The sequence below is a fragment of the Myotis yumanensis genome, unplaced genomic scaffold (genome assembly GCF_028538775.1).
Source record: "Myotis yumanensis isolate MYYU_CA2020_CCGP unplaced genomic scaffold, mMyoYum1.0.hap1 SCAF_10, whole genome shotgun sequence".
Taxonomy (NCBI): Eukaryota; Metazoa; Chordata; class Mammalia; order Chiroptera; family Vespertilionidae; genus Myotis; species Myotis yumanensis.
In genome coordinates this window covers 65299951-65323858 of record NW_027223761.1, presented here as the reverse complement: position 1 = coordinate 65323858, position 23908 = coordinate 65299951, and positions in this window count along the sequence as shown.

Here is a 23908-nt window from a genome sequence, read left to right as displayed (position 1 = left end):
TGTCCAACTTTCAGAGTGATGAGATTTAATGGATCTGCTCTGATAGCTTAACAGTTATAACCTACAATTCTGGGAGGTCAAAAGATTGTGTGACTCACCTTGGAGAACTACTAGTATAGCTAGGGAGTTACTGACTAATGTGTTTTCTGATGCCCTGTTAAGGATTAGCACTGCATAGGGTTTAACCTAGGTTTCCAATACTTGTGTTTTGTTTTTTTTTAAAAGATGTTATGAAACAATGTAGATCATGTGTGAAAGAAGGAGGTTTAAAATTTCTTGGATAATGATGAGAGGGCTACATGGACAGACAAGGAGAGCCCCACATGAGAGTGAAACACCGCATTCACCCTGTTGAGCAAGAGGACTTAAGTGGCCAAGGGGAGGAGAGAGAGCTGCAAAGGAAATGCAATTGAGAGATCCCAGAGGGGTGAGATGCGCATACCCTAACTTAGTATCACAAGCTGAAGTATATGTTACCTCTTCAAGCACGTCGTGTTTCAGCAAAGATTAATGATCTTAATTGTTTAAATCAAATATAAGTAATGACAATGATTTTATATCCCCATTCAATTGTTGATAATAGCCCATACACTGTTACATTGATATCAATATAAGATATTGCTTCCTACATGTTTTCTATGAGAAGTACTCAGTCTTAACTGGCATTATCTGTAGTTTATACAAGTCCTACATCATGCTACATCATACCATTGCTTAAAATTTATCAGTGGTTTCCTTATCAACACAGAATAATATCTGAATTTTTTTGCAAAGTATTATGTGACCCTATGCCTATCTTTCCTCCACTAGGTCCTAATTTTCTTTTGTTACCTTGACATTTTTAGTGCCTCCAAAAACGCCTTCTTTCATTTTCATATTTGGCTATCTGGATACACTACCCTCCTAACACTAACTATAAAACCTGAAATTATACCTTCTTCATTTTTCCAACTTAAATGCCATTGGGACTTTTCTAAGCACCCAATAAAAATATGTCAGCTCAGCTCTCCTCTAGTTCTCTTGTGTTTTATACCTTTACATGTTTTCTTAATAGCACTCATCCCACTCTGTGATTTTTACTGTGTTTTTCTGTTTGGTTTTTTTTCTATTTCCCTCCAGTAGAATATAAACTTGATGAGGATGCAAATTCTGAATATATTGTCCACCACTTCTTCTCTAACACATAGAAATGAGCATTCATTTCAAAATGCTATTTATATTAATGGAGATGAAGAGGGAAGAAAGGAAGAAAGGAAAGAAATGAGGGGGGAAAGAAAGAAGGGAGGACAGTGGGGCAAAAGTAGAAGGGAAGGAAAGGAGGAAGGAAGAAAGGAAGGAAGGAAGGCAGGGAGGGAGGGAGGGAGGGAGGGAGGGAGGGAGGGAGGGAGGAAGGAAGGAAGGAAGGAAGGAAGGAAGGAAGGAAGGAAAAACTTCTGTGCTAAGAAAGCTCTTGTAATACCTTAGTGATAGTGTCAATGTAGAAACTATTAATAAATAATTTAAAATAATATTTAATAAAACTGAAAAGCTAATAAAGTGATAACAGCTACTGTATAAAATTCATAATTTTCAAATGTTAGAGAAATTTTTCCTAATCCATGCAACTTTCCACATTATTTTTGTGAAAAGAGATGTGGAATAGAATTACTGGAGAATAAAAATCAACTACATTTCATAGATGGAGAACATGAGATTGGGTAGATTAGAACACTATTTTTTTTCTCACTGATATTTATATAAGTGCTTTGCATTATATTTTCTCTGATTACATTCCATATTTATTAAAGAGTCTTATACTAATTATCTTAATTCTCAATATTATTAACTACATTTTAAACCTTAAATCTATGAACTGAGGTTTTTCCATATCTCTTTCATAGTGATCCGTAAAGTAACAATGCTGTTTGTAGAAGAAAAAGACATGCTGTGATTTTTTTTCTCCTTTTCTAACAAGTTTAATTGCCTTTAAGAAAAAGCATTAGTCAAAGAAAGCAACTGTGTTTGTTTTCACTAATTCATGGAAGTCTCCCTTAAGACTGCAATTTGGGAATGTACACTGCACATGGAATCTTTATGCTGCTGTTTTCATAAATTAAGTAATTAACATATGGAGGCCTGGTTCACCAGAGGTGGTTTAGAAGATAAAGCATCTGATTTGATTTTGATCCAAGTCTTAACTGAGTCCTATAGGGACTATCTTTTTGAACATAAAAAATTAAAGAACATTACATATTTATCTGTTATAAAATTAACAAGAATTGTGATCTCATTATAATAGGGAGGGCATGCATATTAATCAATACTAATATTCTATATCATCCATATCTAAGTTATAAAGATTCAAAACACTTTTTGTTACATCATGCCAAGAAGTTATTATTGCATTATGAGTATAACACTATGCTTTATGTATATTAATATAATACTCTGTAATTTGCTGAGAACTAGGCTATACAAAATATTTTGAGTAATAAAGTTTAAAACACTGTAGGAGTTTCAAAGGAATTATTTGATGCAGAATATGCCATCAAGTAGGTCATAGTTTCCTTTTGTAAGTTATTTGATTATAATTAGAGCAACATAATTAGTACATACTATCTATAATAATAAAACTTAATATGCTAATTAGACCGGACAGCCAAATGACCTTCTGGACATCCTTCCAGACGAAGCTGGGACTATGAGGGCCAAGGCAAGCTGACCCAGCTGCAAGGGCCCAGCCCCTTGCATGAACTTCGTGCACTGAGCCTCTAGTTATTATAAGAATATGGAATTAATATGGAATTACAGGATAGAGAGAAGGATAAGATTAAAATAAGAAAGGATTTATGGCCAAATTGACATATGCTTAATCTTGAAACAGTTGTAAGATTTGAAATGGTGGAAATGAGAGGAGAGAGCTATCTGAGCCTGAGAGCATGAGCATAAGATATAGGCTAGTGAAAAAGACAGCTCTCTCTTGGTCTAAGTGAATAAAATGATATTAATGAATATTATTGCACAAGTGATTTTTATACCCATAACAGTTATGACCTTGTAAAAGTGACAAAGTGATTACTCCTGACAAATGATAGAGGCAATATTAATAGTATTTGTTTCACTTGGAAGGCAATTATCAATGGTGATTACAGTTTAAGTAATTAAACCAAAGCTAAATTATATTGATTTAACTAATACTAATGAACAATTAATTTATTCTTAAACACATTTTATTGAAGTGTTTGTGGATCAGTGAAGTGTACCTAAATTAGGCACTCAGAGTGCAAAGATGCGTAAGATATATCGCTCAGGTTTACACATACTATATAGTCTGTTAAGAAATGTACTTACATAAACATGTCCATTATAACAAAATAATGCTTTCAGAGGGACATAAAGAGGCTGGGTGATGAGAAAAATGATATTTTCATGGCTCTAAAGTGTTTTCCAAGAGATGGCTAATCAGCTGAAGGGGTAAATAAAATACAGTGGGGCCTTGACTTACGAATTTAATTTGTTCCGTGACGGAGCTCATAACTCAAATTACTCGTATGTCAAATCAAAAGTGAATGAGTGAGACACGTGATGCTGGGCTGATGTTGTGGCGTTCACTGTGATGTTCGCCGCACCAACTGGCTGTGGGGTATCTGAAGCTGGCTCGTAACCCAATTTTAGCTCACAACTCAAAGCAAAAAATCGGCCGAGAGACGGCTCGTATCTCAAAAAACTCCTTAGTCGAGACACTCGTAAGTCAAGGCCCCACTGTAGTAATAATACAGTGGAGAAATCAGAAACAGTTGGAACTGGGTGATCACTTAATAAAGGTGCCTTAGTGGTAGAAATACTGAATAAATGGCCTAAGAATAGGTAGAAAGTATTGGGACTAAAGTTAAAACTCAAGTATAACCCTAGCCGGTTTGGCTCAGTGGATAGAGTGTCAGCCTACATACTAACGAATCACGGGTTTGATTTCAGTCAAGGGCACATGCCTGGGTTGCGGGCTTGATCCCCCATTGGGGTGTGCAGGAGGCAGCTAATTAATGATTCTCTCTTATCATTAATGTTGCTATCCCTCTCCCTCTTCCTTCTTCTCTGAAATCAATTTAAAAAAAAATCAAGTATAAGTATTTCTAAGTCTGTGTGTTTTTTCTAATTAAATTTATTGGGATGACATTAGTTAACATGATTAAAGTGTACATTTCTGTAATACATGATCTGCATGTGCCCAACACCCAAAGTCAAATCATCTTCCATCACCATATATTAAACCCCTTCACCATTTAATATGCACCCCAACCTTCTTCTCTTGTAACCATTATACTTTTGTCTGTGCCTAAGTTTTTGTTTTTCCTGTTTGTTCATTTGTTGATGTCAGTTTTATATCCCACATATGAGTGAAATCACACAGTTTTTAACTTTTTCTAACTGACATTTCTCTTAACATGATATTCTCAAGGTCCATCCAATGGCAATATTTCATCTTTTCTTATGGCTGAGTTGTATTCCCTTGTATATGTGTACCACATCTTTTTCCAATCACCTAAGAAAGGAAACTTTGGTTGTTTCCATGTCTTGGCCACCATGAATAATGTTAAAATAAACATAGGGGTGCATATGTCTTTGAGAATAAATTTTCAATTTTGGGGGGTATATACCCAGAAGAGGGACTGCTGGGTCTTATGGTAGTCTTTAAATTTTTGAGGAATCTCCATACTGTTTTCCATAATGGCTGTACCAGTCTACATTCTCACCAGCATTGAATGAAGGTGTCTTTTTCACTTGTCATTACTTGTCTGGTTGATAATAGCCATTCTAACAAGTGTGAGGCAATATCTCATTATAGTTTTGATTTGCATTTACATAATAGCTAGTGAAATTGAGCATTTTTTTATGTATCTAATGGTCTTTTGTATGTCTGTACTCTTAACTACTACTGGCAGGCAAGAGAATGAGACTTTCCTTCTACTTAGAATTTCGTAATATTTTTTGCCCTCATTTTGGTTTCTCATATTTTCTATATTTTACTTCAATGTGAAGTCTCCCTAACCTTTTATTTTTCAGTTCTTTCCAATTGAGGGCAACCAGTGCCCCAGTATTCTTGATCTGTCATTGCTGGTTGCTCGTTAGAAGAAGTGAGCCCTCTATCTCTTGGCAGCATCTGTCTAGAATTTAACCTCTATAATGTGGTCACCAGCATTTTTCATATTCCCAACTCCAACCCCCAGCAATTCTGTGTTGCAGGGGTTAAATCCAAGGCAGGTATACCATAATTTTTAATTTGTGATTGGCTAGGGATCTTTCTCTTTCATCCTTATTCATTATAATTCTGGAAGGCTATAATATTAATTTTGTCTTACTTGTATAGAGATTTGTTTTCCAGGACAAGGGCCTGCCTTAGTTGGATTCTAAGAACCTTATCTCAGTACTATCTTTAGAATTATGAGCTAATCTTTTAGCTAGACCAAAATACCTACTTCCTAGAAGCCTGTCAACTGTGCTAATTACTTCTTCAGATTTCCCCTTTCCAATACCAATCTATATCTACATATCTAGTGTTCTTTATGTAAATAAATATCCATTATACCCATTCATCTAATTATCTAACATAGAACATAGATATTATGATTCTTAAATCATCCCACTTAATCATCCCTGAAACCTTACCAAGAACCAATTCCTGTGAATTCTACTTCTAGACTATATGAATTTGTCTTCCTATTGGTGGCCATCTTTACTATACTTTTTTTTTTAAATACTGTGGCCAGAATGAATTATCTAATTGGAAGGAAGGAATTTATAATTATTTCTGAATGTGACCTTTCATCTACTTTCAGCAAATCTTGAATATTAGACACTAAGTCAATTCTCCTCACAACAAAAATTCAAGGCATTGGGAGTTCTAGACAAATGAGAAACTGCCTCATATACCCACACTTCATTATTATTTTATTAATTACTTAGCCAGAAGCCAGTATTGAGTAGATGCAGTTACTCTAGAGCAGGGGTCCTCAAACTTTTTAAACAGGGGGCCAGTTCACTGTCCTTCAGACCGTTGGAGGGCCGGACTATAGTTTAAAAAAAACTATGAACAAATTTCTATGCATACTGCACATATCTTATTTTGAAGTAAAAAAACAAAATGGGAACAAATACAATATTTGTATTTTCATGTGGCCCTTGGGCCATAGTTTGAGGACCTCTGCTCTAGAGCAGTGGTTCTCAACATTGGCTGCACATTAGAATCACCTGGGAATCTTTTTAAAATCCTGGTTTCTGGGCCTCATCCTCCGGAAATTCTGTTTCTTTGTTACTAATGATGAGGCCCAGAAATCAGGATTTAAAAAAGATTCCCAGGTGATTCTAATGTGCAGTCAAGGTTGAGAACCACTGCTCTAGAGCCGTTGTCGGCAAATTGTGGCTCGAGAGCCACACGCGGCTCTTTGGCCCCTTGAGTGTAGCTCTTCCACAAAATACCACATGCGGGCACCCACATACAGTGCGATTGAAACTTCGTGGCCCATGAGCAGAAGTCGGTATTTTGTGGAAGAGCCACCAGTCAAGGGGCCAAAGAGCCGCATGTGGCTCGAGAGCCACAGTTTGCCGACCACTGCATCTAGAGGATTGGATCTAATTAATTATAAAATTGTGAGACCTATAAGCTCAAGCAGCCTCAGACTGGTGATCCTCAGACTGGTTTTCCAAACTCGGGTGATCCTTATCCACTTAGGCTCAATTTTAATGATTTAATTTCAAATACAGATTTACTGGGACATCAACCCTTGCTGGGCTATTGCCATGAAGTCTGTATTGTTACTTACCTTGTGTGAAGTGAAGCTCCTTCTGCCTTGTGAATATAATTAACCAACTGACAAAAAGATCACTGTTATTAGTCAACCAGAGTGTAATATACTAACTTCCAAATTTTATCTCATTGTGTTTTCTTTTTTTAAAATCCTTTCATATCCCCTTAATGTTATCAGGATAAATGCTAAACAGGATATACTCTAAACCAGCCGTGGGCAAACTATGGCCAGCGGGCCGGATCCGGCCGGTTTGAAATGAATAAAACTAAAAAAAAAAAAAAAAAAAAAAAAAAAAAGACCGTACCCTTTTATGTAATGATGTTTACTTTGAATTTATATTAGTTCACACAAACACTCCATCCATGCTTTTGTTCCGGCCCTCTGGTCCAGTTTAAGAACCCATTGTGGCCCTCGAGTCAAAAAGTTTGCCCACCCCTGCACTATTGCTTGCAAAATTTTCATCATTTGTCTTATGCTAATTTCTCCAGTATCATCTCTTGTGTGGACATTCTATTAGTTTAAATTCACAAATTCTTCCCTCATAGAAAATATTTTGGAAGTAATCCATCCCTCCTCTGAAGTATAACATCACTTTATAACTTCAACATGCAACTTCCTCTATGTGAGTATGTGTGCGTGATTATACTTCGTTCTAATCTTTAATGTATTGCTAGATTCTTAGAAAAAGAAAGGTTTCATATTTTATACACTATAGTATGCCTGTCTTGCACAGAATAAAATTAATTAGGAAAGTATAAAGCAAGAAAATACTATGTAAATGAAAAACAATGCACTATCTTATACTAACTTTAGACACTTCAATTATTACTATATTGCTTAACAGATAGAAGACTAAGGATGGGAGAATCAAAAAAGTAAGTTCTAAATAAAATACAGAATTTAAACATAAGAAAAAAAATAAAAATAAAGAATTCCAGAATTAGTTGACTGTTTAAAAACAAGCTTAATTGTCAAAATATCATATAGGCTTAATGCATTTAGTTTCTGTTTCTCTCTCTCTCTCTCTCTCTCTCTATATATATATATATATATATATATATATATATGGGCTCAAGCTCCAAATCTGGGCATGTGCTCAGACCAGGAATCCAATCATGACCTCCTGGTTCATAGGTTGATGCTCAACCACTGAGCCATACCAGCCAGGCTAGTTTCCTAACTTCTTACTTCAGGAGCGTAACCAGTAGAAAAACAAGGACCATAAGATAATTTTTTGTTATGTCTCTGCAGTGTATAAAGAGATTAAAAGTGCACTATTCAATTTTCATTTCTACTCCAGCTCAACTACTCAGGCTAGGCTTATTTGCACAGTTGCCTATTTTCAATAGGGTTCTCCATAGATAACCCAGTGTATGTAGTTTTCAATTGTTACAGAGAATCTAGAGCTTGCTTTAGATTTTCCATTTCTCAGTTATGACTAAAACATTAAATTGATAGCTGTTTCTTCTTCCCTTTTTCTTCACAAGCTTACTATTTGTAAATCTGTCATATATGGACAGATGACTCTGATGACAAATTTCTGGTCACTAGTGTTTAGATTCCCCACTGAGCTCTGCTTGAAAAAGACTGAAGCCCTGCACCCTTTGTACACAGATTATAAATGATAGATGTGCACTAGGTGAAGTAGTGCTTTCAGGAATGATAGATATACCGGAACATGGACATTGTAAGCCAAAGTCCAACTTTTTCACCAGACACTCATAGATACCATTCAGCTTTAAGAAAATAAGTTTTGCTAGGGAAACATATAAATAAATCTACTTAACACTCTTACTTCTACAATAATAGCATAGCAGAAATTTTATCATATTTACCTCTCATCTTTATATCAGTAGCCTCAAAAGTTATTTTCTAAAGTGATGAAAGAGAGCAACATTTTTTTTCTTTATTGATTAAGGTATTACATATGTATCCTTATCCCTCCATTGCCCCCCCACCCCCACCCCTCACTCATGCCCTCACCCCCCTGGTGTCTGTGTCCATTGGTTAGGCTTATATGCATGCATACAAGTCCTTTGGTTGATCTCTCCCCCTTACCCCCACCTAAGAACTATAAGAATTTCAATGTCTAAATATGTATTAGAATTCAGCAAATATGTAATATTTGATATCATAAATTTTAATATTTATTTATTTGGTTGTTAAAATAGTTGCCATCACTAAAATAAAAATAAAAATGCTTGCTAACATGGAATACTTTTTGAATAAATGAACACTGATCCACAATGTTAGTTCTTATAAAGCAGTGGTCGGCAAACTGCGGCCCCTTGACTGTGGCTCTTCCACAAAATACCACGTGTAGGTGCGCACCTACAGTGCGATTGAAACTTCATGGCCACACCCAAGGGGCCAAAGAGCCGCATGTGGTTCATGAGCCGCAGTTTGCCGACCACTGCTATAAAGTATTCAGAAAGTGTTTCCTCAACACTATACTGTATATGTCAAGACTCTGCTAAAAGAAGTTAAAGTTATAATCTCATCACATTACTTATAGTGTGAGAACAGTTGCAAGTAAAGGCAATGTCAGTGCAAATGGTGATCTCATCATCACAAGTAAATAAAAGGTTGTTTTTCACGTAATTAAATAGCAAGTATTCTCACATGTCTAAGTGCATCCCAAGAATCACCTGGAGTAATTCCTGTATCTCAGACTGCCTTCCAAATTGGTAATATTGTCATTAGGTCAAGGTTTTTGGATGTATACCACCTGTCTGTCTATCTGCAAAGGTAGGGGAATCCAGGAAGTGTGCAGCTTTTATGAAACACATATGAGGCATTTTGCTGCGAGAGCGGAAGAGGTTGGTAAGAAAATATTAAGTGCCCTAGTTATCTTCCATATCAATAAAGCCTGACAAATACGTCTTAGTATGATTTGAAACCTATGGGAACTGCTCATGTTATTTCCAAATTGCATTAATGATATAAAATGTGGTATATATAAATGATTGTATCTCTCATTCACAGAGGTGTGTTTGGTATAACAGACATTTAGCAGTTCAGGTGGCCAGTAAAAGAATAATTAGAATTCTACAGTTTTAAAACTGTAATGTTGGCCAGATATATTTTGTACTTCAGCAATTCAATTGTGTTGATGAAATAAGTTTCCTAACATATAGTGCAGTTAATTGGGGAGCATTTACTTGAAAATTAATATTTTTCTCATATCACTCTTCCTTGTAAAACTCAAAGTCACCAACATTTTACATGTTGCCGAATGCAATTGTCAAATATGAACTGTAATTCACTTGATTTATCAGAAGCTTTTAACATGGTTGTACCGTTACTGCGCTCTGCTTTTCTCTTTGACTTCTTACTTTTGGAGTGTTTGCATGGCTCAGGCTTTATCCTTTTCTCTTGAATGCCTCTTCTAATCTCATGGCTTTAAATACCATCTATATATCTCACACACACACACACACACTCTCTTCTAGGTTTCCTATGGGTCTCCCCCTCCCCCTGAGATAATTCCTTGATAATATCTTAGGTATTTAGCACCTCGATATCAAACAACTAGAGTTTATTCCTTGCTCATGCAAAGCCCACTTACTGGTTTGGTGACACAGCAGGGAAGCTTCTATCCTTGGGTAGCCTTAGAATCCCAGATTATTTCCATCTTAAAACACCTCCGTAATATCACATGACCCCCCAGAGTTCCCATAAGGAGGCTGGGCAGAACTCAGTCAATTAAATACACCTGCTTTCAGGTGAAACACATTATTTCCACCCACATTTAATTTGCCAAAGTAAGTCGCATGCCCTTGCTGAGCTTCTCCTTGATGGGGGAGTAGAGCCTGCTGTGCGGCTGGAGCTAGAGAGCCAGAGAGTGATGGAGAGAGCAACTGCCCACCACACATGCCCCTGTCAGCCGGGTTTCTTTGAGGTTTAATATGTTTTTAGATGTAAAATGCTTAGAACAGTACCCGGCACAAATTAAAAACCAGCATCTGTCAGTATTTACTATGACTTGGGACAAACAATTGTCCATTGTAGCTGAAGAGCTGAGGAAACTCTCAGGATAAAATTCCAGCTAGTGAGTCAGTATCATAGGAAGGAAGAGCTGTCAATCAAGAAAGGAAACCCATTGGTTAGCATCTGTAAGGGAACTTAGAAGGAATAACTTCTAGGAGAGAGGACATTTCCGAGTGGAGGCCATAGAAGAAAGATAATTTTAAAAATGAAAAAAAAAAGAGATTACTCCCTAAACAAGAGAATACATATTTTTCCTGACAATCTAGTACTGTAGTTAAATCCATTAAAATCAGATGTTACAGAGAATTATATTCTTGTGATCTGTAGACACAAGATATCATGAGGTGAGAGATGAATAGCAAAACTCTCGTTGAGTGTTACAAGATATACATTATTAATAGGTAATAATGCAGTAATTAGAAAGGAGATGAACAGGGGCAGAGACAGAAACTTCTGGCTTCATAAGGTAAAAGAGCATATTTACTTACCACCCTTGTCTTCTATTCTGCAGAGAGGTGAGACATGTATAAGTATTTGCTAATGAATGTATAAAATAATTCCTAAGAGGGATGGCTAATAAAAATAATGTTACAATTTATAAATTTAATAGTAGATTAATCAAGGTAAAATGCTATATAGAATTATTGCATGATTGCATGAATGAAGAAAGAGCTTCTGTTTAGTGTCTAGGCAAACATTTGTATGGATATTATGAGACATTTGTCCTTAAAGAGCAAACTATTCAAACCCAATTATATAATCAAGATATCCTGGGAAGTGGTGGGAGTTTTAATTTTGAGAGTATTTAAAAAATACCATAACTGACACAACAGGGAGATACATGTTTTAGAAAACTCGATGTAAGAAAAAGGGATATTAACATAGGTAGTTACTATTATGTGCCTATAATTTCCCTATGAAAAAATCACAGGTCACTAATGGTACCACGACAGCAATTATTTAATTTAATTTAATTTAATTTTTTTAAAGTTCAAATGAAACTTTACTTCAGTAAAAACGGAGTACATAGAAGTAAACAGAGTTATCATTAGTCACCAGTTAAAATTCCATGCAATACCTACAATCAGTTACTTAGTAACAGTGAAGTTAATGAATACACTGTTTAGTCATATGGCAAGGTCTTTTAGTACCAAATATTTGAAATCTTTATTTAGAAATAGGGAGAAAAGTAAATTCCACATGAGTGTATGTTGGAGCGAATACTACCAAGAAAAGTCTGTATTCTTACCTAAAGGTTTAGACCTCAAAAAATACTAGATAAATTATATGTGGAAATAACTGGCTGTGAACTGAAATACAAAGTATATGTAAAATACATTTTTTTCTTTCAAACTGTCTCCTTAATTAGATGCTTCTTTCTTGGTATCTCTTTTATTTAAAAAATAGAGGCCCAGTGCACGGAATTCGTGCATGGGTAGGGTCCCTAGGCCTGGCCAGCGATCAGGGCTGATCAGTCCCTGCCTCCCAGCCTCCCCACCTCCTCCTTCCCTTGCTCCCTCAGCACCCTGCTGCTGCTGCTGGTGGCTGCCATGTTCCACACCACCCCCTGGTGGTCAGCGCACGTCATAGCAAGTAGTCGAACTCTTGGTCTCCCAGTCAAACTCCTGAGGGGTCAATTTGCATATTAGCCTTTTATTATATAGGATTTTAATGTTGACATTATTGCAGATGTCTTCCTTCCCTCACCCCCTGTTTGCCAATCTCTATTCATCCCTACCTCCCGCTTCCCTTGGCCTTCACCAAACTATTGTCCATGAGAAGCAACTATTTTAAATGTCCTTAAGGACAAACCAAACCAGAATTGAAATAATCCCTTCAAAGGGAAATGATCCTCAGTTAAAGGCGTTATAAAGACATTTTCAAAATGAGTAAAAATAGAAATGTGAATTGACTGATTATGATCATTTTGTTAATATAAATTATGTTCAAACTACTTCTTAAGGGACATTATAAAATATGTTGCAATTCTTAGATTTCTATAAAAAAAGAAAGACTTTTTAGAAAGTACAAATCTTCGTTTTGACTGAGGATATTAGTAGTTATGGCTTTCCCCAAAAGCCTGAAGAGGAATAGTATACAAAATGACTCAAAACATATGAAAGGTTATTGTTTTTCTTTATCTATTCTAAAAGCCAAAAGGAAAGAAAGTTATAGTAAAGAGCAAACTAATTTTCTCAAAATGTTACTAAAAGTTATTTCATCTGTTGCCTTGAATAAATTGGGCATTTACCTTGATGGAATGGTCAAAGCTACATATGTCGCAATCCTGGATTTTGGTTATACAGATTTGTGCTTGTTTGTTTTCTCTTCACATTTCTTCTCTGCCACCCCCCTTCTCCTCCTCCTCCTCCTACTTTTTATCCTCCTCATCTTTCTTTTTCTCTTACACCCCCTCTTTTACCTATCCTCTCTCCCTTTTTGTTTTTTTTTTAAGATGACTGCAGCAACTCCCAATTTTCCTTCTTGAAATATCCTACAATTCATTTTTACATAACATTTAAGTGTTTTCTTTATCTTTATTCTTAATTAAATTTATTGGGTTGATATTGGTTAATAAAATTATATAGGCTTCAAGTATGCAATTCTTAATTTCTTTTTCTACTTTTTCTCATAGAAGTTAACCTGAAACACAGTTCATCAGAGAAAGTAGTATAAATGTGTTAATATTTTCTTATATTTATTTATCTTCTAGATAATTAGTACCCAAATAAATTCAAATGGGGTATTTCGTTTTTCTTTAGGTATCATCATGATCCTTTGGATCTATAGAACTTCTATATCTTTTTAGAAACTGTAGGTATTGTTCTTTGTTGATGCTCAAACTATCTTATCTCTCTTAAATGGAAATTCATTCAAGTCCATTCAAGTTCTTATTTCTTTCTCTTTCTTCCCATTTCTTTTCTTTGAGTGTGTGTATTGTGTGTGTGCATTAGATGCCTACCAGAGTTATGTTGTTTTTTTAAAAAAAAATAATGTTGAGATCATTGTAGATTCACATGTAATTTTGAGAAATAAGAGAAATAGATATTCCCTGTACTCTTCACTCAATTTTTCCCAATGGCAACTTCTTACATATCTATAGTAAGTTATCACAACAAAGTAACTGGCATTGAGATAATCTATTCATCTTATTATCCATTTTTTAAAAAAAGCTCAAACTCTTTTTAGTAAGAAATGGTATTAAAAGCAATAATGTAGGCACTAGGGTCTTCACTGATACTAGGTTGCAATGGCATCTAAGCCTTTTCCGTAGTCAGAGCTGGCAAACATGCATGATTTTATTAGGAAAAAGTAAAGGAGCTATCATTCTTATAGCTTCTCAAATGTAAGGTTACAGGTTTTGGTTTTGTTACTGTTGTTTGTTAATACCCTTGATTGTGTGTATTTGTATTTCTTCTCTCTTTTGCTGATAATCTTGGGTTGTATTAACATTTACAGTGAATGCATTTTAACTAACTGTGCGAGATCAATAGGAAGTGGTTGAAGTTATGTTAGACTGATTAGCTGGTAAGTGGGCTCTCTGTGAAATAAGTGAATCAATGATACCAGTGATAAGAATAATAACTCGCATTTGTAGAGTTTGCCCATCTTTGTGGTTTTCATACGCTAACTATGGCCAATTTCAAATCATCAACATGAGCTGCACACGGAGTTGGAAAGAGACATGCACAATTGCTTCCCATGAGTTTATAAGGCAGCTTCCGCTCACACACAAAATATATATAAAACTTTGTATCCTCTCACTTGAAGCAAACCCTCACACACAACTGTCTATTCCCGGTTCCCCTTTTAGCCCATAGATATTTAATTAAATCCTGAGGATAACCTTGGGAGCCATGAGGAGATGACAGCAAACATTTCCCAAATGAAAGGTGCCATGTTCCTATGTCACCTCATGGAACAGAACTGTGAGATCAGGTACACCTGCCTTCAACGGTGTGATGTGCGTAGAAATAAACTTCAGTTGTGTGAAGCCACTTGTATTGATCCATTAGAGCAGCTAGAATTTATGTCATTTTGTAAGCATGTTTATCAGCTGGATCATGCCATAAGCAAACATTACTGACCAAACTAAAAATTCCACTCTTCTATTTATCACTTAAAGTAGTCACTAAACATTTACCAAATTAAAAGCATTGTCCTGGATACAGAGAATATAACACTTGCCCTAGAGATTTTAGAAAGTTTAGAAAATATGGAAGCTTAAAAAATATATAACATCAACTATGGAAAAGTTAGGAAAGTACAGCATTTTAGAAGCATACTGGATAACTGAATGGCAGGATACTTAATACTTTGTGTCTTTCTACTTACTGTTAACATGCCTGGCATGCTACCTTCACTTTTCTGCTTGTCAAATCGCTGCTCATTATTCAAGGCCTAACTCAAACATTATCTCTTTGCTTTCCAAATACATTTCCTTTCATACTTTCTATTTTGGGCAAACCTCACCTATCACCCTCTTGTAATTATTTCTTTCCATATTTATACTTTTGCACTGATTGTTGTGTCCTTTTAGAAATAGACCCTGATACATTTATCTTTATTTTAACCTCAGAGTCCCTAAAACTAGTTGTGCACATAACACTTACGAATAATCTCTATGGCCTCTATTTGATATGAAATGGTTTATTCCAGGTATCCAATTATAGAGCCATAGTTGTCTTCATAATTATTCCCAGGAAGCCAGGTCTTCTTTAGAAATAAGATTCCACGTGGCTGGCTATGGTATATCACAGTGGTCGGCAAACTGCGGCTCACGAGCCACATGCGTCTCTTTGGCCCCTTGAGTGTGGCTCTTCCACAAAATACCGACTTCTGCGCATGGGCCACGAAGTTTCAATCGCACTGTATGTGCGTGCGTGCCTGCATGTGGTATTTTGTGGAAGAGCCACTCAAGGGGCCAAAGAGCCGCATGTGGCTCGCGAGCTGCAGTTTGCCGACCACTGGTATATCAGATTTTTGGAAATGTGCTGCCGTGTTAGCCCTTCCTATCAGTACTAGTCCAAATGTGTGAATGAAGAAACAATCCATAGAGTTATTAAATATCGCCATGTGGAGATAGCTGTGTTATACATAATAATATGGATTACTTATTATTTTGATTCCTCCCAAGATCTAGCCTAGTGCCTTCTGCATTTAAATGCCAAATAGAATTTCAGACAGGGGAAAGCCTTTCCCCCCTCTAACATGTGCAATGCTTCGATAACATAATCAGTGGGGGTAATGTTACAGAAGAAGACATGAGATTTGTCCATCAGTGCTAGTCATTCTCAGTTGGCAGAGTCTGGCAGAATTTGCTGTTCTCCGCTTTGCATCAGCATCTTCCCAGGGTTTTTGATGCTACACAACCTTGGTTGCTGCTCTCTAGTCTACCTCATCTGCTACTTTCTTATATACCGATAGACAACCCACAATGCTGTGCCGCTGTAATTTCTGCTTTAGTGCCCTTCATCTGCTTCTCTGATTCACGAGCCAGGCTTTACCTCACCATAAAGAACTTGCTAGGGAATTCAGCTGCCACACATGTGGCCAGCCTGGTGATTGTGGGATGCTTTCAGAAATAAGGTGAAAGTGCTCGTGGAATTGAGGTTAAAACCTCCTTCATTTCTCTGGATGGTTAATTGACTGTGTGTTCTGAGGAGGAATGAGTTATAGCATGCTATTGTTCATAGGATCAGAGTCAGAAAACAACAGTTTCTAACAGAGAAAGCTCTAGCTTCATTAAAATTTCAAGCTAACGCCATGACCCACCTGCACAGGTTTTTGGTGCCCTACCCCTATTCATGGCAGGTGTTTATTCTGTCAAATGAGGGTACCGCTGCAGTGTAACCTTATCATCTGCCTCAGATGCCAAGGTGACAAGCAGAGCTTCTGCACAGGTCTAGCCTTAGCTAATTGAAAACGTTATACTATGTTGCTTGTTATACTTGATTGAGCTTTATATATAATACCATGTGTAGATGGCTGAACATTCAATTAAAAATCGTTGCTTCTTTTGATGATAGGGTGAACTCTTTAACTGACAGATTCAAACAAAAATATTCTGGCTGGATAACATCATATATTTATGTTACATACATACTTCCACTCCAAAGAAAAGCACCTTTTTATGACACATGATTCTCAAAATTAGTTATCATTTCTTTGATATTTAATGATAATATTTATAATTCATCTATTTAAAATAAGTATTCTCTTATTGAAATGTAAGTAGAATCACATTAGTTAGTTCTTTATCTCTAATCCACATACTTTATGAGAGAAAATAAAAAGAAACATTCCATTTTTGGCAAGCTTTCCTCCCAAACATTCTTAGATTTTTTTTTTCAGATTTGGACTTTTATCATTAACTAGAGGCCCAATGCACGAATGTGTGCACGGGTGGGGTCCGGCTGGCCTGCCCCAGTCAGAGCTGACCAGGCCTGGCCGGTCGGGGGGACGGGCCATTGGTGGTTGGCTGGCCAGCCCCACCCACTGGTCAAACTCCCAGTACCTGGTCCAGGGGACAATTTGCATGTTAATCTTTTGTTATATAGGATTATATAGAAACCCTACAAGTACAGGAACCCTCTAATTCTATAATTATGATTTTAAAAAGAACATATTACACCTGATGATTTCCCATCTTATTTCCTGCTTATTTTTTCTAATGACAAAGGCCTGCAATTGTCTCTGTACTTTGCTTAATGCATCCGTTGTACAAAGACAGTTGTACCTCAAGAGTTATTCCTGCAGGCAAAGAGGAAGCTGATATTTCTCACACTCTTGGTCACTTTATGTTTGCATACACGGTAAGATGCAGGTGCATGCTTAGAGCAAGACAGTTAATCTTCTAAAAGAGAAGCTTTTCAAACATTATTTTCCATCTGGGTATTATTTCTTCAATACTATGTGAAAGGATATAAGTGAATGAACAAAAAAGACAAGCTTCTTTGTTTCAAGGCAATGAAGATACAGAAACCTACAAGCTAAGCCCTCTACTTACACAAAATTAGCAGCTTCCTACACTGTGTCACACAAACACACACATATATGTTCTACCACTCTGGGTCTGTCTATCTATCTATCTATCTATCTATCTATCATCTATCATCTACCTATCATCCTATATAATAAAAGCACAGCGACCATAATGGCAGAATGACCAGAACGACCGCTCGACCAGTCACTCTGAGGTACACTGACCACCTCTTGGTTTCTTTCCCCGGCCAGTAGGCTTGAATCATCAATGGTGAACAGAAACCGGGGGTGGGTGGCAGGGGATGTGGGCGGTGCCAGGCCAAGGCCCCCACCCCACCAGTTGCCCCCACACAGAGAACATCTGTTGGCAGGGGTGGGTCCAGCGAGTGGGTGGGAACGAAACAACCTCTCGGTCCCTCCCCCGGCTGTCAGGCTACCATCGCTGGATGGGGAACGGGAAACCAGGGTGGAGGGCGGGAGGAGGGCGGCTGCCAGCAGCCAGGGAAGATGTCCCTGATCACAAGCTAGGCCTAGGGACCATACCCACGCACCATTTCGTGCACCGGGCCTCTAGTCTATATAATAAAAGTCTAAGCGACTGTTAGGGCAGAACGGCCAGTCGCTATGATGCACACTCACCACCAGGGGGCAGGCACTCAATGCAGGAGCTGGCCCCTGGTGGTCAGTGCGCTCCTACAGGGGGAGCGCCACTCAGCCAGAAGTCAGGTTCACGGCTAGCCAGCACAGTGGTGGTGGCGGAAGCCTCTCCCACCTCCACGGCAGTCAGACATCCCCCGAGGGGTCCCGAACTCTGAAAGGGCACGGGGCCTCTAGTACATCTATAATGTATGATCAAGTACATAGCATGGAGCTAGAGAACTATGAAATACTATTAATAAAAAGTAGCTATTTTAGCCAGCACTATAAAAAGTAATCATTTCATGAGAGAGAAAAATGAACTAAAATAAAATAATAGAATTTTTAAGAACACAGGTTCAAAGAAAAACATCCAAAAATATGGAAGAATAGTAGACTTAGGCAGGCACAATACCTTTGATTTGATAGCTTATTATTTGTATCAGCGGTAATACAAATCCTAAAGCAGTTAAATGTGCTATAATTGTAGGCTTTATAGTTTTGATGATTTTCAGAATTTTCCACATTTTAATCTGGGGTTATAATTCCTCTCTACTTACAGTTACATATCTCTATTTTGTATAACTTCTTTTATTTATAATTTCTTCTGAGCACCTATTTTTTACTAGTAACTTATTATGCCTCACAAAGTTTTATCCTAGAAAAAGTTTTATTCATTTTTATATCAGTCTTATCTTATTTCTACAGATACTTAGCAAATGCACATTAACATAGCTACATATGACCTACTAAACATCTCAGAATAGTTTGTAATAATTCAGACATTATATGACTTATTTATAAGTATCTACAATGGAACTGGAGTAAAACACACAATTTTTTCTAATCCTCACAATAGGTAAATATTTTTGGCCAAAATTTGTGGCATTTTTTTGGTTGCTGTATAAGAACAATAAGAATATATATATATATATATATATATATATATATATATATATATCACAATAAGCTTTTGTTTAATAACCAAAAGGATATGATTACAGGAAACAGTTAAGGCAGTACACTTATTAGGATTGATTGTCATGTAATTGACGATTTCACTGATTGGTAGGGAGAAGAGTAAGGGGTACCTTGGAAGAAATTTGAAGAAATTTATAATCCAGCCTTAGCCCGATTTGTGTCTATGATTAACATTTTTTTTTAAAAATTATTTTATTTTTTAAAAATATATCTTTATTGATTTCAGAGAGAAAGGGAGAGGGAAAGAGAGATATAAATATCAATGATGAGAGAGAATCATTGATTGGCTGCCTCCTGCATGTCGCCTACTGGGGATCAAGCCTGCAACCCAGGCATGTGCCCTTGAAGGGAATCGAACCTGGGACCCTTCGGTCTGCAGTCCGATGCTCTATCCACTGAGCCAAACCAGTCAGGGCTATGATTAACATTTTTTAATTTTATTTTTATTGTTACTCTATTACAGATGTCCCCAATTTCCCCCTCTTGACCTACCTTCCCCTGCCCTCACCATTACCCTCTGGCCATCACTACCTGTTGTCTGTGTCTATGGGTTATGCATATATGTTCTTTGGCTAATCTCTTCACCTTCTTTCATCCAGTCTCCCCCATCCTCCTCCCCTATATTTCCTACTAAGAATTTTATATTTTAACTTCTACCTTTAGGTCTTGACGCATTTTGAGTTAGTTTTTAAAATGGTGTGTGATAGAAGTCCACCTGCATTCTTTCACATGTGAATGTCCATTTTTCTCAGAGGCACTTGTTACAAAGACTATTCTTTTCTCATTGAGTGGTCTTGGCACCCTGTTGACAATCAATTGACTATAAATAGAAGGATTTATTTATGTATGAATTGCTTTCTGTATACTCAATTCTACTTCATGAATATATAAGTCTCTCCTAAAGCCAGCACCACACTGTTTTGATTATTGTGTATTTATAAAATGCTTTCAAATTGGGAAGCATGCATCCTCCAACTTTGTCCTTAATTTTCAAGATTATTTTGGCTACTCATTGTCCTTAACTTTTATATGTATTTTATATGTATTTTAATGTCAGCTGATCCAATTGTGTAAAAAAATGTGCTTGAAATTTTAAAAGAAATTATATTAAATGATGCTTCAACAATATTTAGTCTTTCAATCCATGAAAACAGATATTTTACCAATTTTTCACATCTTTGTAAATTTCTTTCAATAATGTTTTGTAATGTTCAGTGTACAATCTTGCTGTATGCCTAAATTTATTGCTAAACATTTAAAAATATTTTTTCTAATTTTAAAATTATTTTTCAATTACAGTTTGCATTCAATAGTATTTTGTATTAGTTTCAGGTGTACAGCATAATGGTTAGAGAATCATCTACTTTAAAAAGTGTCCCCCTGATATTTTCAGTGCCCACCTGGCACTATACAGTCATTACAATATTATTGACTAGTAGGGGTCCAGTACACGAATTCGTGCACATGGAAAGGAGCTGGGGGCCATGAGGCTGCAGTGGGCACAGAGGTGGATCTCATCCCATCCTCCACACCCCTGCCCAGCCCCTCCTGCCACAGCCCCCGGTCCTCTGTCTGCAGCAGCCCCGCTCCTGCCGCCACCACTCCTACATGCTGACAGCACAGAATGCTTGGGGCTGGTGCCAGCAGTGGGTGTGAGCTGGGCCGGCGCAGGCAATGGGTGTGAGTGGGGACGTCACCAGCAGCAGGTGCAAGCGGTGGCTCCAGCGCTGACAGTGGGTGTGAGCGCTGGGCAGGACTACAGTGTGCAGGAACAAAGAATTTTCAGTAACCACCAGAGGCTTGCCCAGATGACAGCGACCAGTGACCAGCGCCCTGCCTTTTCCTAGTGCTGCCGCTCACCTGCTCCACCATCCTGCCACAGCCAACGCCCTCCATGTTCTGTGCTCTGCTGCCTGCAGCCGATGCCCGCCATGTCCCACACATGCCCCCTGGTGGTCAGCACATGTCATAGCAACCAGTTGTTCGATTGTTCTGCCATTTGATCTATTTACATATTAGCCTTTTATTATATAGAATACTAGAGGCCCAGTGCACAAAATGCATGCACACGGTGGGTGTGGTGGGCCCCTCAGCCCAGCCTGCACCCTCTTGCAGTCCAGGAGCCCTTGGGGGATGTCTGACTGACATGGAGGTGGGAGAAGCTCCCACCACCGCCGCTGCATTTGCCAGCCGTGAGCTCAGCTTCTGGCTGAGTAGTGCTCCCCCTGTGGGAATGCATTGACCACCAGGGGGCAGCTCCTGCATTGAGTGGGATTGGGATGAAACGGGCTCTCCGACATCCCCCAAGAGGTCCTGGATTGCGAAAGGGCGCAGGCCAGGCCAAGGGACCCAACCGGTGCACAATTGCCAGGCCAGGGAGGTACATGGGAGGTTGGCCAGCCAGGGAAGGACTGCAGGAGGGCTACAGGGCGTGTCTGACCTGTCTGGCTCAGTCCCGATTGGCTGGACCCCAGCAGCAAGCTAACCTACTGGTTGGAGTGTCTGCCCCCTGGTGGTCAGTGCACGTCATAGCAAGGCATTGAGAAACCTTAGCATATCTACACTAATAAAAGAGAAACATGGTAATTAGCGTACGACTGCTACCCTTCCCATTGGCTAATCAGCATATCCTTATGCAAATTAACTGTCAGCCAAGGTGGCGGCTGGCAGCCAGGCAGCTGGAAGCGAACATGAGGCTTGCTTGCTCCAGGGACTGCAGACTGCAACGTTCCCCGCCTGACTTGCTGGCCTCTGAGCTGGCAGTTTGAAACATTCTAACAAATATAGGCCAGGATCTCAGAGCTGAAGTTATACATTGTTTCGATTATAGAACCGAAACAAACCAGATACCTGCTCTCAGAGCTAGAGCCAGAGCTAAAGCTGGCCCAGAATAAAATAAAAAAAAAAGGAGCCGTTGGGAGCTTCAATCAACAACCACCAGCTTGAAAGAAGCCCTCAGCCCCTCACCCAGACTGGCCAGGCACCCCAGTGGGGACCCCCACCCTGATCCAGGACACCCTTCAGGGCAAACCAGCCTGCCCCCAGGCCTCTATCCTATATAGTAAAAGGGTAATATGCCTCCCAGCACCGGGATCAGCGGAGCCGCGAGGCCTCCTGGCACCGGATCAGCGTGACAGGGGGCAGCGCCCAAACCCCCTGATCGCCCTGTGGCTCTGTGTGTGACAGGGGGCGGGGCTACAACCTCCCTATCCACCCTGCTCTGTCCGTGACAGGGGAAGGCGCCCCAACCCCCTGATCAGCCCTGCTCTGTGCCTGATAGGGGGGAGCTCCCCAAACCCCTGATCGCCCTGCGGCTCTGTGTGTGACAGGGTGCGGCGCCCCAAACCACCCCCTCCCCCCGCCACAGGCCCTGCTCTGTGTGTGACAGGGTAGAGCCATAACCTCCCCATCGGCCCTGCCCTGAGTGTGACAGTGGCTGCACCCCAACCCCCTGATCGGCCCTGCTCTGTGGGTGATAGAGGGAGGCACCCCAACCCCCTGATCCGCCCTGCTCTGTGGGTGATAGAGGGCGGCACCCCAACCCCCTGATCCGCCCTGCTCTGTGTGTGACAGGGGGCGGTGCCTCAACTCCCCTATCAGCCCTACTCTGTACATGACAGGGGGGAGCTCCCCAACCCCCCGATGGGCCCTGCTCTGTGCGTGACAGGGTACGGAGCCCCAACCCCCCTTATGGTCCCTGCTCTGTGCGTGACAGGGGGCAGCACCCCAATCCCCTGATTGGCCCTGCTCTGTGCATGACAGGGGGCGGCGCCCCAACTCCCAATCAGCCCTGCTCTGAGCCCGACCAGGGGCTGCACCTAGGGATTGGGCCTGCCCTCTGCCACCCAGGAGCAGGCCTAAGCCAGCAGGTTGTTATCTCCCTAGGGGTCCCAGACTGCGAGAGGGCACAGGCCGGGCTGAGGGCCTTCCCTTTCCTCCCCCGCCCCACCGAGTGCACAAATTTTTGTGCACTGGGCCTCTAGTCATTAGTATATTATGCTTTGATTGGTTGAATGGACGACCAGATGTCCGGACACTTAGCATGTTAGGCTTTTATTATATAGGACTTCCTACACTGTACTTTAGATCCCCATGACTACTTTGTAAGTACCAATCTGTATCTTTCAATCCCTGCAACTTTTTCACTCTGCCTTCCAACCTTTCTCACCTCTGACAGCTGTCAATCTGGTCCTTGTATATGAGTCTGTTCTATTTTGTTAATTTTGTTCATTAGATTCCACATATGTAAAATCATATGGAACTTGTCTTTCTCTGGCTGAATTATTTCACTTAGCATAATACTCTCTAGGTCCATCCACTCTGTCTCAAATAGTAAGACTTCCAGAAGAGGAATTGCTGAGTCATAAGGCAGTTCTATCTTTAATTTTTTGAGGAAACTCCATACTGTTTGCCAAAGTAGCTGTACCAATCTGCATTCCCACCAACAGTGCATGAGGGTTCCCTTTTCTATACCCTTGTTGTTGTTCTTATTTATTGATGATAGCCATTTTGACAGGTGTCAGGTAATAAATAAT